We start from the raw sequence: 15,154 nt of genomic DNA on the forward strand, positions 1-15,154 counted from the left end.
TGACCTGCAGGGGATGGACAATGATGAGTTCAACTGCCTGTCGACATAAGAAGGAAGGACAAGGGCCGGGCGCGGTGTCTCACGCCTATAATCCCAGCACTTTGGGAGGCCGAGGCGGGTGGATCACGAGGTCAAGAGATCGAGACCATCCTGGTCAACAAGGTGAAACCCCGTCTCTACTAAAAAGTACAAAAATTAGCTGGGCATGGTGGCGTGTGCCTATAACCCCAGCTACTCAGGAGGCTGAGGCAGGAGAATTGCTTGAACTCAGGAGGCGGAGGTTGCAGTGAGCCGAGATGGCACCATTGTACTCCATCCAGCCTGGATAACAAGAGCAAAATTCTATCTCAAAAAAAAAACAAAAAAAGAAGGAAGGACAAGATGTACGATGGCCCTAGCTCTATGTGCCTTCTCCACTGAAAACAGAACTCTAGGTGTATGACCTGATGAGGTAAATGGGCACTGCAGTCCTCAGCTCCTTGGGACAGGACTGCCTTTACTACAAGGAGAAGCTTTCACTTAAAATACATAGGAGCTGAATAATATTCATACTTCCTTATATGATTATAAGAAAGGCACAACCAGCCTGGGCAACATGTTAAAACCCTGTCTCTACAAAAAATACAAAAATTAGCTGGGCGTGGTGGCACACACCCATTGTCCCAGCTACTTGGGAGGCTGAGATGGGAGAATCACTTAAGCCTGGGAGGCAGAGGTTGCAGTGAGCTGAAATTGCACCAGAGTCAGATCCTGTCACAGAAATGAGCTTGTCCTTTTCACCAAATTGAAAAGAAACCTTTGATGTTGGCAGACTATTAATGCAGTTCCCACACCAAGCCATTTATTCTCCACCAGAGTAGCGCAGTGCCCAGATGAAAAAAAACACCCCCCTCAAAAAAAAAAAAACCCCAAACCAACAACAGCTCGGGTGATGGGTGCACCAAAATCTCAGAAATCACCACTAAAGAACTTATCCATGTAACCAAACTACGTGTTCCCCAAAAACCTACTGAAATAAACCTTTAAAACAAACGAAACCAACAATGCCAGGCATAAAACATGCTGCAAACCTGCCCATCTGGTTTCCTCCTTTTCCCTGTGACATCAGTCCCCTCTGGCATCCCAGCAAAATATTTTCCTCTCTGTCAGGCTCAGTCATGAGCTTCTCCCAGACATTGGCCCTAGGTATCAGTGGGCAGACAGGAAGTGATGGGGGAGTAGACCATCCGTGAGAAAATGAGGAACTGGTCCAGCCTGGCAGGAGAGCTATGGGTTGAGTCACTGGAAACATGTTCATGGTCACAGCACCCTGGGAGCTTTCTCTGTCATTCTCTACCACTGTACTTGTGTGATAGAGTAAAATAAAACACATTCTGGAAAGCTACATAATAAAGAACTGAGCCATGCAGGGGAGGAAGAGAAACAGCAGCAGAACTAGGAGGCTGGAAGAGAGTTTGGAATGGGGGTGAGCTTTAGGAAAGCAAGTGTCAAGTGTGGGAGGATGAGAAGAGAAAGATGGGAAAGATAATTCAAGATGTGCAGTGTATTGTGAATATAATTCCCCTTGTGTTTTTTTTCAGAGATTGCAGAAAATCTTCAACATTATTTTTCAATTATTTTTGGATAATAAACTGGTGTTTTCTTTCAATATGGCCAAACAGGTGGGACAAGGGCCTGATTTTATTTTATTTTATTTTATTTATTTATTTTTTGAGACGGAGTTTCGCTCTTGTTACCCAAGCTGGAGTGCAATGGCACGATCTCGGCTCACCGCAACCTCCGCCTCCTGGGTTCAGGCAATTCTCCTGCCTCAGCCTCCTGAGTAGCTGGGATTACAGGCACGCACCACCGTGCCCAGCTAATTTTTTGTATTTTTAGTAGAGACGGGGTTTCACCATGTTGACCAGGATGGTCTCGATCTCTTGACCTCGTGATCCACCCGCCTCGGCCTCCCAAAGTGCTGGGATTACAGGCGTGAAGGGGCCTAATTTTATATGAAATTACTTAAAGTGAGCATACTGTATTTGTAGCAGCTCAGTTGCTGTATTTTTACCAACTTGTTAAATTCTGTCATGGAGTCCTCAAACAGCTCTTTATATCAGGGCTTCCTTTTCTTGGACTAATGGGCTTCTGGACTTCCTAAACTACTGCATCCCTGCCCCCTCATCCTCTACCTTCTGACCCTGATACTGCAAAGTTGTAACTGTTGTATGCAAAACATTGTATGTGAGCAGAAAAGTGTTTTTATTCTGGAAAGAATATCCATGCAGCACTGTCCCACAGAACTTTCTAGGATGATGAAAACATTCTATATTTGAGTTCTACTTGGTAGCCATTGGTTATGTGTAGCTATTGAGCACTTAAAATGTGACTACTGCAACTGAGAAACTGAATTTTAAAATTATGTTTAACAATAATTAATTTTAATAGCCAAATGTGGCTAGTGGCTCCCATACAGGGCAGCATAGACATTTATCATTCTCAAAGGTCTGTAAGCCGTACCCCAACTTTCTCCTCAAAAAGCCAAGAATCACTGAAACGAATCACTTCCCTTTACAGCCCTACAGTACTGGCACACAGTAAGTGCTTAATAAATACCTGTTGATTTTATTAACTAGTATATAAAGAAGAGTTACTCTAGCTCCAGAAAAGTGGAACTGAAGAACAAAATGGCAAATGAGCTCATCAGGTTCACCAAATTTCATTTCCTAAGCCCTAAATGTCTTACCCTCAACCCAGAAATTTGTCCAAAATGTTTTCCACTGTAACATACCTTGGAAACTTTAGTTACAGCAGAGTAAATCAGAAACATAAGCAAACAGTAGGGAGGTGTGAAAAGATTCATAACAGTCTATTTCAATGCAACAAAAAAGGACGTATTTATTTAGTAGAATCTTAAACATTTTAGACCCAAGTCAGTTTTAAACTAAGAAGATTTTTAATGAACTGTGTTAATATAATTCAGTAATGGCACCTCCAAAGCAAGTACATTCCTTAAAGGTAAAAAACAAATATGGGAATTAGCTGGAGATTTCTTTTCTTTTTCTGAGATGTAGTTTCCCTCTTGTTGCCCAGGCTAGAGTGCAGTGGCATGATCCCAGGTCACTGCAACCTCTGCCTCTCAGGTTGAAGCAATTCTCCTGCTTCAGCCTCCTGAGTAGCTGGGATTATAGGCACGCACCACCATGCCCAGCTAATTTTTGTATTTTTAGTAGAGATGGGGTTTCAGCATGTTGGTCAGGCTGGTCTCGAACTCCTGACCTTGTGATCTGCCCACCGTGGCCTCCCAAAGTGCTGGGATTACAGGCATGAGCCACCACAGACGAGGCTATTTGAGATTTTTTTTTAAGTTAAAACAAAAATTAACTGAGAGCCGGGAAGCTTCTAGGCTATACATCCCCCCATGCTAACACATGCACAGTGGCTGAACTTCCTTCTGTCTGCTTGAGGCTGGCTCTCCCCCTCAGCCAGCACATGTGCAGGGCTTCTGTGAATGTCACATTGACAAACATTCCTTGCTAGGCAGCTGGAGACCAGTTTCTTTTGTAATTTCATCCTTCTCGTGGGCTGCCAGTTTGTCTTGTTGTGGCACACTCATTGAAGGTGCTAGAAGGACAGTAGATTTTTGGGTTTTTTTTTTTTTTTGAGATGGAGTCTCGCTCTGTTGCCCAGGCTAGAGGGCACTGGTGTGATCTTGGCTCACTGCAACCGCTGCCTCCCAGGTTCAAGCAATTCTGCCTCAACATGCCAAGTAACGGAATTATAGGTGCCCACCACCACACCTGGCTAATTTTGTATTTTTAGTAGAGACAGGGTTTCACCATGTTGCCCAAGCTGGTCTTGAACTCCTGACCTCAAGTGATCCACCTGCCTCGCTCAGCCTCCCAAAGTGCTGGGACAGGTGTGAGCCACTGTGCACGGCCAAGAGCAGTTTTTTTTTTTTAATCTGGAGGTATGCTTGGACCCCATCTCTGAAAAATGAAATATTTTTTTTTCTGAGACAGTTTCACTCTTGTTGCCCAGGCTGGAGTGCAATGGCGAGATCTTGGCTCACTGCAGCCTCTGCTTCCCGGATTCAAGCGATTCTCCTGCCTCAGCCTCCCAAGTAGCTTGGATTACAGGCGTGTGCTACCATGCCTGGCTAATTTTTTTTGTATTTTTAGTAGAGATGGGGTTTCACCATGTTGGCCAGGCTGGTCTTGAACTCCTGACCTCAGGCGATCCGCCCACCTCAGCCTCCCAAAGTGATGGAATGACAGGCGTGAGCCACCACACCCAGCCATTTTTTTTTTTTTTTTAAACAGAGACAGGGTCTCACTACATTGCCCAGGTTGGCCTCAAACTCCTGAGCTCAAGTGATCCTCCTGCTTCAGCCTCCCAAAGTGCTAGTATTACAGGCATTAAGCCACCATGCCTGGCCTGAAAAATAAAAAGGCAATTACAGGCTGGGTGTATCCCTGTAATCCCAGCACTTAGGGAGGCTGAGATGGGCAGATCACCCGAGGTCAGGAGTTCAAGACCAGCCTGGCCAAACCATGTCTCTTCTTTTCTTTCGTTTGGGGGAGTTTTGCTCTGTTGCCCAGCCTGGAGTTTAATGGCACGATCCTGCTCTCTGCAACGTCCACATCCCAAGTTCAAGTGATTCTCCTGTCTCAGCCTCCCGAGTAGCTGGTATTACAGGCACCAGCCACCACAACCAGCTGATTTTATTTTTAGTAGAGATGGGATTTCACCATGTTGGCCAGGCTGGTCTTGAACTCCCAACCTCAAGTGATCCACCCACCTCGGCCTCTCACACCTGGGATTATAGGTGTGAGCCACTGCGCCCGGCTGTGAAACTGTATCTCTACTAAAAATACAAAAATTAAGGCCAGGCACAGTGGCTCATACCTGTAATTAATCCCAGCACTTTGGGAGGCCGAGGCAGCCAGATCACCTGAGGTTGGGAGTTCGACACCAGCTTGACCAACATGGAGAAACACCATCTCTACTAAAAATACAAAATTAGCTGGGCGTGGTGGCACATGCCTGTAATCCCAGCAAATCAGGAGGCTGAGGCAGGAGAACAGCTTGAACCCAGGAGGCGGAAGTTGCAGTGAGCCAAGACTGTGCCATTGCACTCCAGCCTGGGCAACAAGAGCAGAAAAAAAAAAAAAAAATTAGCTGGGAATGGTGGCATGCACCTGTAGTCCCAGGTACTTTGGAGGCTAAGGCAGGAGAATTGCTTAAACCTGGGAGGCAGAGGTTACAGTGACTGGAGATCACGCCACTGCACAGCAGCCTGGGTGATGGAGCAAGGCTCCATCTAAAAAATAATAGTAATAAAGTAAAAAAAAAAAATTTAATTTAAAGAGGCAATTATAACAAAATGAGGTATGTGCTACAAGAAATTCAGGGTGTTTCTGTAGCTCTTAACTCAGGCTGGAGGGGAGTGTTCAGGGAAGACTTCCTGGAGGGAGTGGCTTCTAAACTGAGACCTGAAGAACCAGATGATGCTAGGCAGGTAAATGAGAGGAGAAGAAAAGCATTCCAGACAGAAGGAAAGCACTGCAAAGAAAGCTGGGAGGACAGAGGCGAGCTTGAGGCTTTCAGGAAGCTAAATAGTTCAGCACAGTTAGAGCACAGGGTGGTGGTGAGGGCTGTTCTTCCTTGCACTAGAGCCACAAGCTACTTACAGTGAGATGCCCTAATGTAAATCAGAGCCTGGCTGGGTTAGATTACATGTCAGTCTTAAGTATTTCAGATGCTCAGTGGCAATCAGTATGAGTTGCCTTTATCATACAAATGTTTATTGTATATCCCTGAATAGGATGATTGTAAAGGGGTGGCATGAGCAGTCCGGGGGCAGGGGCCCTGAGGGGAGTATGGTCTCACAGTGCCCAAAGGAGAATTGTGAATAGCAAAAGGGTACTTGTCTGGAAGGCAGAGGAAGAGCAGAATGGGACAAAGCAAAACTATAATCATCCCTCCTCGTGTGAGGAAGATGGGCCTCAGGGGGAGCAGGATTCAAAATGTGAGGATGTTTACTAATACCTATGATTTCCCCCCAAAATTAGAGGTTGGTCGCAGACTCCCAACCTCAGGTGATCTGGCCATCTCAATCTGCACCCAGAGGGGGCTGGTTAAGCAGGAAATGTGCAGTTCTAGTTCTAAATACTAAGCAGACATTAGAAATACCAAATCCATATGAGCAGATATGAAAAGAACCCCAAGATACTGACATCTACGATGTGTACTGTGCTAGATGCCAGGGACACAGCAGAGGTGATGCAGTGCCTGCCCCCTGGAGACAGCACCATCTCCACACACTTACCTTGGCCTTCAGAATGTGCCTGCAGCAGCTTCTCCTCTCCCCCCTACTCCTGAAAGCTTCTCTAGGATCTGCAGTCTGGAAGCCTGTGCTGCTTTCTTTCCTCCAGGTCTTTGCATGGGCTGCCTCCTCTCCCTGGACACTGTTTTGCTCCATCCATCTCTACCTCCACAGTCTTTGCCCCACCAATCCCTCCTCGGCCTTCAGGTCCTTGTTAGTAAGGTGCCCAGACCTGTGTGAACCAATCTAGAACTTTCCTTTGAGTTTATACCTCTGAAAGGCCTTGTTGTCTCCCATTACTCCTTTTGTTCCTCCTCAAAGCATTTTTCTTTTTTTCTTTTTTGAGATGGAGTTTCACTCTTGTTACCCAGGCTGGAGTGCAATAGCGCAATCTTGGCTCACAGCAACCTCCGCCTCCTGGATTCAGGCAATTCTCCTGCCTCAGCCTCCTGAGTAGCTGGGATTACAGGCACGTGCCACCATGCCCAGCTAATTTTTTGTATTTTTAGTAAAGACGGGGTTTCACCATGTTGACCAGGATGGTCTCGATCTCTTGGCCTCGTGATCCACCCGCCTCGGCCTCCCAAAGTGCTGGGATTACAGGCGTGAGCCACTGTGCCCGGCTCCCTCTCCTCAAAGCATTTTTCTCTAGAAACATTCTGGAATCATTTTATCAAGTTCTGTATGGCATCCTGTAGTATTTTCATTGGAATCGTGTTACATCTCTAAATTTACATGGGAATTAAAAAAATTTTTCTGTTTGGCCTTCCCATCCAGAAGCATATCACTTTCCATCTACTCACAAAGTTTTTAATTTCTTTTTTCCTATTTGTAGTTTATGATTTTTATATTGATTGAAGTTTGTATATATAACACTGTGCTAATACCCAGTGACTTCCTCTGATGTCTTTGACAGTATTTCTGACACCAAATGTGTGGTCTTTTTCACTGACACCAGATACGTGTTATTTTTCCACATCAATTATTCAATTCTCTGATATCAACTGGGCCTCTGAAAATCTGACTCAGTTCTGACACTAACTACCCAGAGTTAGCCTGGAAGCCTGTGCTGCTTTCTTTCCTCCAGGTCTTTGCATGGGCTGCCTCCTCTCCCTGGACACTGTTTCGCTCCATCCATCTCTGCCTCCACAGGAAGGCAGACCCTGAACGAAGGTTAAGAAGTGAATCCCACAAGACCGCCCCCACTTCAGATGCCTGCACAAATGAGGTACCCCAGCCACCCACATTTTTGTTGGGCCTACTACAAATTCAGAGGTTCTCACTCACCCACTTCAGGTTCAGTAATTTCCTAGAGTGACTCACAGAACTCAGGACAGTACCTTTTTTACATTTCCCAGTTTTTTATAAAGGATACTAATAAACAAATTTCCATCATAACAGCAGCAAAAAATAAAAATAAAAAAGGAGAAGAAGAAGAAAATAAAAGGATACAACTCAGGATAAGCCAAATGGAAGCGATGCACAGGGCAAGGCATGGGGCAGGGCACAGTGGGAGGAGGTGGGAACAGAGCTTCTGTGTCCTTTCCAGGTGCACCCCCTTCCCAACACATCAGTGTGTTCATCATTCCTGACTCTCTGAACCTCCTGTTCAAGAGCGTTTGGAACTCAGTCTCTAGCTCCACTCCCCTGCCTGGAGGTCGGGGGATGGAGCTGAAAGTTCCCATCTCTAATAATGTGGATGGTCTTTCTGGTGAACTCCCATATGCATGTTAATAAAATAAACGGTTTTGTCTTTTCTCCTTTCCGTTTTAGAGACAGGAGTGTTGCTCTGTTGCCCAGGAGGAAGTACAGTGGCATGATCCTAGCTTATTGCAGCCTCAACCTCCTGGACTCAAGAGATCCTCCTGCCCCAGTTTCCCAAAGTGTTGGGATTACAGGTGTGAGCCACCATGCCTGGTCTTCTCTTGTTAATATATCTTTTCTCTGTTTAATTCACAGGTCCCCAAAGACTAAACCTCAGGGTAGGTAAAAAGTGCTTCCGCCCAGACACTGTCTACAAACTGATTCTAAAATTTACACAAAAGCCATGGCACTGTGTTGTAGACCTGTAGTCCCAGTTGTACACTCGGGAGCTACTTGGGAGGCTGAGGCAGGAAGATCACTGCCAGGATTTTGAGGCTATCATACACCACGCTCATGCCTGTGAGTAGCCAGTGCACTCCAGCCTAGGCAACAGAGAAAGGCAAAGGTACTAGATTAGCCAAAAAATTCTGGAAAAAAAAAATAGAGGACTCACATATTCACATTACCCAACTTTAAGATTCACTATAAAGTTACAGTATTAGGCCTGGAAAATAGAGCAAGCCTCATTTCTTAAAGCTGCTCACTGCAACTTCTACCTCCTGGATTCAAGCGATTCTCATGCCTCAGCCTCCCAAGTAGCTGGGATTACAGGCATCCGCCACCATGTCTGGCTAACGTTTTTTTCTATTTTCAGTAGAGACGTGGTTTCACCATGTTGGCCAGCTGGTCTCCAACTCCTAGCCTCAGGTGATCTGCTCATCTCAGCCGCCCAAAGTGCTGGGATTACAGGCGTGAGCCACCATGCCCAACCTTACTTGAGTTTTTAAATTTATCTTTTGTTTGACTGAATTTTTAAAAAGCTCATTATGGTCACTTGGTGAAGAATTGTCTGTAGCCCAGCAAAGGTGGACACAGAAAGACCCATTGGATGCTACTATAATTGTCTATATGGAAAACAACAGTAGCTTGAACTAAAATCAGAAGAGTGGCCAGGCGAGGTGGCTCACACCTGTAATCCTAGCACTTTGGGAGGCTAAGTCAGGTGGATCACTTGAGGTCAGGAGTTTGAGACCAGCCTGGCTAACATGGCAAACCCTGTCTTTACTAAAAATTAAAAAATTAGCTGGGCGTGGTGATACATGCCTGTAATCCCAACTATTCAGGAGGCTGAGGCAGGAGAATTGCTTGAACCTGGGAGGTCGAGGTTGCAGTGAGCTGAGATTGTGCCACTGTACTCCAGCCTGGATGACAGAGCGAGACTCTGTTTCAAAAAAAAAGATCAGCAAGAAAAAACAAAAAAAAGATCAGCAGAGTGAAGGTACTGAGATATGTTTTCAAGATTAGGCTTAAAGAATTTGTTGGCCGGGTGCGGTGGCTCACACTTGTAATCCCAGCACTTTAGGAGGCCAAGACGGGCGGATCATGAGGTCAGGAGTTCGAGACGGGCCTGGCCAACACGGTGAAACCCCGTCTGTAAATTAAAAAAAAAAAAAAGAATTTGTTGATGGATTAGATGTGAGGTATAAGGAATATACACAAGTCAAGGAAAACTTCTAGATCTTTCTCCTGAGCACCTGGAAAAATGCAGTGGCTATTTATAGTGATGAGGAGGCCTGCAGGATAGGCAGGCAGGTTTGGGAGTAAAGCAGGTCTATTGTGGATGTGTTAGGTTTGAGACAGGTGCCCGTTAGACATCCTAGAGCTATTTCAAGTAGGACTTAGAGATATGGGATGGGCATTCAGGGGCAAAGTTTGGGGTGAAAATATAAATTTGGGAGTCATGAGCACAGAGATGGTATTTAAAGCCATGAAAATGGAGACTCCCAAAGGAGTGTGAATAGAGGAGTGGCCCAACAGAGAAGGCCTGGGTCACTCCCTCCTTCAGACAGCAGGGAGAAAAAGTGAAACAGAGGAGCCTGAGAGACGGGAGGAAAGCTGAGAGAGTGTGGGGTCCTGGAAGCCAAGGGAGGACTCAGAGGAAGAGAGCAACTGTGACAAGTATGGCCATGAAAGCACTGAGAACTGGCCACTGCGTTTAGCAGTATTGTGGTCACCGGTGACCTTGGTGAGCTGTCTCGGTGCAGTCGATTAAAGAGAGAATGGGAGGGGAGGCAAGGGATCGGAGACAGAGAGTACAGTGGGTGCTTGGAGGAAAGCCGAGATGGGGTATGGGGTGGTTGCTAGAGGAGAATGTATAGGCAAGGGAAGCATTTTTAAAAGAATATTACAGCATGTTTGCATGCTGGTGAATAATCCAGGAGACAGGGGAAAGCGATGATGCAGGAGAGGAAGAAGAGACCATCATAGGAATGAGAGGAGAGGGCCTCAGATAGGAGCATGAACGGTTCACACAGGGTAATGGCAAGGGAGGCAGAATGTGTGTATACAGATGTGGGTGGGCGGGTGGGGACAGGTGGTGGAAACGTATGGAAGTTTTTGAAAAGAATAAAGTAGATTTATATATCATGACAGGGAAAACTCAGAATCATCCCATTTTGGTAAAAAGGAAAAAAGCCTGTTATATGCGGGGAAAAAATCAAATTTTAACATTAACTTTGAGTTGTAAGATCACAAATCTTACAAAGGAACTGTCTTTTTTCAGATTCTAAATTTCTACAGTGTTTCACTTTTATACAATGAGTTCCTATTACTTCTGAAAGTAGAATTTAAAAGATTATTTTTATCTTTGAAAGATACTCATCAGAACAAAGCACTGTTACAATACTGAAAAACAGGAGGCCAGACATCGTGGCTCACACTTGTAATCCCAGCACTTTTGGAGGCCAAGACAGGAGGATCACCTGAGGTTGGGAGTTTGAGACCAGCCTGACCAACCTGGAGAAATCCTGTCTCTACTAAAAATAAAAAATTAGCTGGGCATGGTGGCGCACACCTGTAATCCCAGCTACTCAGGAGGCTGAGGCAGAAGAATCACTTGAACCCGGGAGGTGGAGGTTGCAGTGAATGGAGATCAAGCCACTACACGCCATCCTGGATGACAGAGTGAGACCACGTCTCAAAAAATAAAAATAAAAAAAGAAAAACTGGAAACAACCTAGGTGTCCATCAATAAGGGATTGTTTCAAAAAGTTATGCATGGACTATTAAGAAGCTATTAAAATTGGGCTGAGTCCAGTAGCTCATGCTTGTAATCCCAGCACTTTAGGAGGCTAAAGCAGGACGACTGCTTGAGCCCAGAAGTTTTGGGCTGCAGTGAGCTAGGATTGCACCACTGCACTCCAGCCTGGGTGACAGAGTGGGACCCCATCATTAAAAAAATGTAAATAGGCCGGGTGTGGTGGCTCACACCTATAATCCCAGTACTTTGGGAGGCTGAGGCAGGCAGATCACAAGGTCAGGAGTTCAACACCAGCCTGGCAAAGATAGTGAAACCCCGTCTCTACTAAAAATACGAAAATTAGCCAGGCATGGTGGCATGTGCTGTAATCCCAGCTACTCGGGAGGCTGAGAGAGGAGAATCACTTGAACCCGGGAGGTGGAGGTTGCAGTAAGCCAAGACAGCGCCCCTGTACTCTAGCCTGGGTAACAGACTGAGACTCTGTCTCAAAAAACAAAACAAAAATACTCTGGTTTCTCTTCAAATTGTATAAATCTTTCGCCTTTTACTAAAGATTTCCATGGAGAGAAACAATTCTGAGACTTAATCCAATTTTTTGAGGCCCTGTTTCTGCAGGGCTGATTAAAAAAAGAAAAGAAAAACAACCACCAAAAAAAACCCATAAATAAAGTTATGTTGTAGAAAGCTTTTATTAATCAATTTATTTATTTTGGCTACAGAGTTTCACTCTGTCACCCAGGCTGGGGTGCAGTGGTACGATCTCAGCTCACTGCAACCTCTGTTTCCTGGGTTCAAGCCATTCTGCCTCAGCCTCCTGAGTAGCTGGGATTACAGGCATGTACCACCACACCCTGCTATTTTTTTGTATTTTTAATAGAGACGAGGTTTCTCCAAGTTGGTCAGGCTGGTCTCGAACTCCTGACCTCAGATGATCCACCCACTTCAGCCTCCCAAGGTAGCTGGGATTACAAAAAGCAGGTAACAAAAATGATACACTGGTCAGGTTCGGTGGCTCATGCCTATAATACCAGCACTTTGGGAGGCTAAGGCAGGAGGATTGCTTGAGCCCAGGAGTTTGAGACCAGCCTGGGCAACATAGTGATACCTCATCCCTTCACTAAATGTCAAAAGAATTAGCCAGGTGTGGTGCTGTGCACCTGTGATCCCAGCTACTTGGGAGAGGCAGTCAGATCACTTGAGCCTGGGAGGTTGAGGCTGTAGTTAGCTATGATTGCCTCTCTGCACTCCAGGCTATTTGACAGAGCAAGACTCTGTCTCAAAAAAAAAAAGATACATAAAGTATGATAGGTATCATGTGATATGAATGTGTATTTATATGTAGAAAAAGACTAGGCCGGGCGTGGTGGCTCACTCCTGTAATCCAAGCACTTTGGAGGCCAAGGCAGGTGGATCACTTGAGTTTGGGAGTTCAAGACCAGCCTGACCAACATGGTGAAACCCCATCTTTAAAAAAATAAAAGACTAGATGTATTTAGAACAAAATATTGACAATGGTTATCTCTGTACAGTTAACATAATTTATTCCTTGTGTTCTTCTGTATCTTCTACCAGGTGCATTTATTATTTTTATAATTTTTAATAAAAAATGGGTGTCAGGAAAGAAAACTGATTAAAACCCCTATAAATATTTCACATGTAATGGCCGTGACACTGAGTTTGAGAACAGCTGCAGTTGGCTGCACTAATTACATTATTTTACTTTATAGCTTGGCAGTAAAGGACCCATAAATTCAGGTAGGCTGATTTATATGAGCTGAAATGGAATATGGTCACAGAGAAAAGAGTTGCAAAGGCTCTGGCCAAAACCACCTGGCACCCCTGCTAATGAAATAATACCTTTGGAGCTTCTTGGGGGAAGTGGCTTGTATACTAAACAAATTTTTATGTACAGCCTTAAGCTCTGGCTTTGTGATCCCCAGATGATAAGTTTGGGGTACCAAGGGTTCTGCTCTTACTGAGAAAGAACAACAGCTTTTTTGCATCCCCCTCTTTGTCACCTGAGAGAACAAGAGCTTTGCAAACAGATGTTTCCGTTTTTGTTTTTGAGACAGGGTCTTGCTCGCCCAGGGTGAAGTGCAGTGATGCAATCATAGCTCACTGTATGCTTGAACTCCTGGGCTCAAGTGATCTTTCCGCCTCAGCCTCCTGAGTTGCTGGAAGTACAGGCATATCCCACTATACTAGCTAATTTTTTATTTTAATTTTTTGTAGAGATGGGGTCTTGCTATATTGCCCGGGCTGGTCTCCAACTCCTGAGTAAGCCATCCTCCTGCCTTAGCCGAAACCAAGAGACTAAAGCAAAGAGGCAACAATCAATAACTTCCTCACTGGTGTCCTGGCTGCTCCACTAACGCACCCACCTCAGTGGCCCTCTGATCATATGAATCCCTACCCACTACCTTTCAGAGCTACTAGTGGCCACAGAATTTAGTCCACGTGTCTTAAGCAGGCTCACAAGACTGCAAAGGTCTGGCTGCTGCCCATCCCTATTACTTTCCTTGCCTTGTCTCTCCCACACTCCCCCAACAGCTTCTCTGGAGCCAAGTTAGCCTCCTTCCAGCTTCAGGCCTTAGAACATGCTGTTCCTTCCACCTAAAAAGCTCCCTGCACTTCCCCCAGCCCAGTTCCCTGCTTGGATAGATTGTTCTTCTAATGTGACTCCTGGAAAAGCCTTCCTTGCCACCCAGGCTAGAGCAGAACCCCCATTAACAGCTCTCACACCAGCCTATCTTTTTCTTCCACTGCATTTGTTACATCCTGTGTGTGTATCCAGTTCAATGTCTGCCTCCACACATAAAATGTAAATTCCAAGCGGATAGAAACTGTGTCTGACTGGCTTCCTTTCATGTCCCTCGTGCCTAGATGGGGGCCTTGTATCAAACAGGTGCTCAACAAATGTCTGTTGAAAAAAATGAGGCCAGGGCTGTGGCTCACACCTGTAATCCCAGCACTTTGGGAGGCCAAGATGGGTGGATCTCCTGGGGTCAGGAGTTTGAGACCAGCTTGACCAACACGGAGAAACCGTATCTCTAGTAACAATTAAAAAATTGGCCAGACACAGTGACTCTTGCCTGTAATCCCAGCACTTTTGAAGGCCAAGGCGGATGGATCATGAAGTCAGGAGATCAAAACCATCCTGGACAACATGGTGAAACCCCGTCTCTACTAAAACACAAAAAATTAGCCGGGCATGGTGGTGCGTGCCTGTAGTCCCAGCTACTTGAGAGGCTGAGGCAGGAGAATCATTTGAACCCAGGAGGTGGAGGTTGAGGTGAGCCAAGATTGTGCCATTGCACTTCAGCCAGGGTGACAAAAGCGAAACTCCATCTCAAAAAAAGAAAAAAGAATAAATGAATACGTGACTAAGAGGCAGGGTAGGAATTCAAGGCTCATCCTCTACATGGCCAAAGCACTTAGGCAGGAAAAATTAAGTAAGTAATAGAGTTTCTTTTGGGCAGGTGCCAAGGGAAGTCCATCTCTCTACCTAGCACCTTGCGCAGGGCCTGGCCCATGGTAAATGCTCAGAGAATGTTACTAGCTGAATAAGCATTACTTCCATATACACGTACTCTGCCCTCAGTGGTGATCTCATCCAGTCCCATGGCTTTAAATGTCATCTATAAGCTGATGACTCTCCAAATTATAGCTCAAGACTGGACCTCTTCCCAGAACTCATATATCCAACTGCATATTTGACATCTCCACTTGGATATCTAATAGGCATCTCAAACTTCACATGGCCAAAACCGAACTTTTTGTTTCCTCTGCCAGACTCCCCCATCTCAATCTATTCTTCTCATTGTTCACCTCATAAGTCCGGAGTCATCCTTGACTGCCCCTGGCTTCCTCCTAGTCTGCATCCAATTCCTCAGCAAATCTCAACTCTACCTTCAGATTACATCTGGAATCTGGCCATGTCTGCCTCATTTCTGCCGCCACCTCCTGTCCAAGCCATCATTCCTTCTTACCTGGACTGTTGC

General features: G+C 45.5%; 1 non-coding gene across 1 annotated transcript; it reads left to right on the forward strand.

The window, feature by feature from the left end:
- The first annotated feature begins 11,656 nt into the window (after positions 1-11,656).
- Positions 11,657-11,772, forward strand: LOC118144546 (U5 spliceosomal RNA). The gene has a single exon (XR_004729315.1). It is a non-coding gene; the product is annotated as a U5 spliceosomal RNA (small nuclear RNA).
- The last annotated feature ends 3,382 nt before the right edge of the window (positions 11,773-15,154 follow it).

The sequence above is a fragment of the Callithrix jacchus genome, chromosome 9 (genome assembly GCF_049354715.1).
Source record: "Callithrix jacchus isolate 240 chromosome 9, calJac240_pri, whole genome shotgun sequence".
NCBI lineage: Eukaryota > Metazoa > Chordata > Mammalia > Primates > Cebidae > Callithrix > Callithrix jacchus.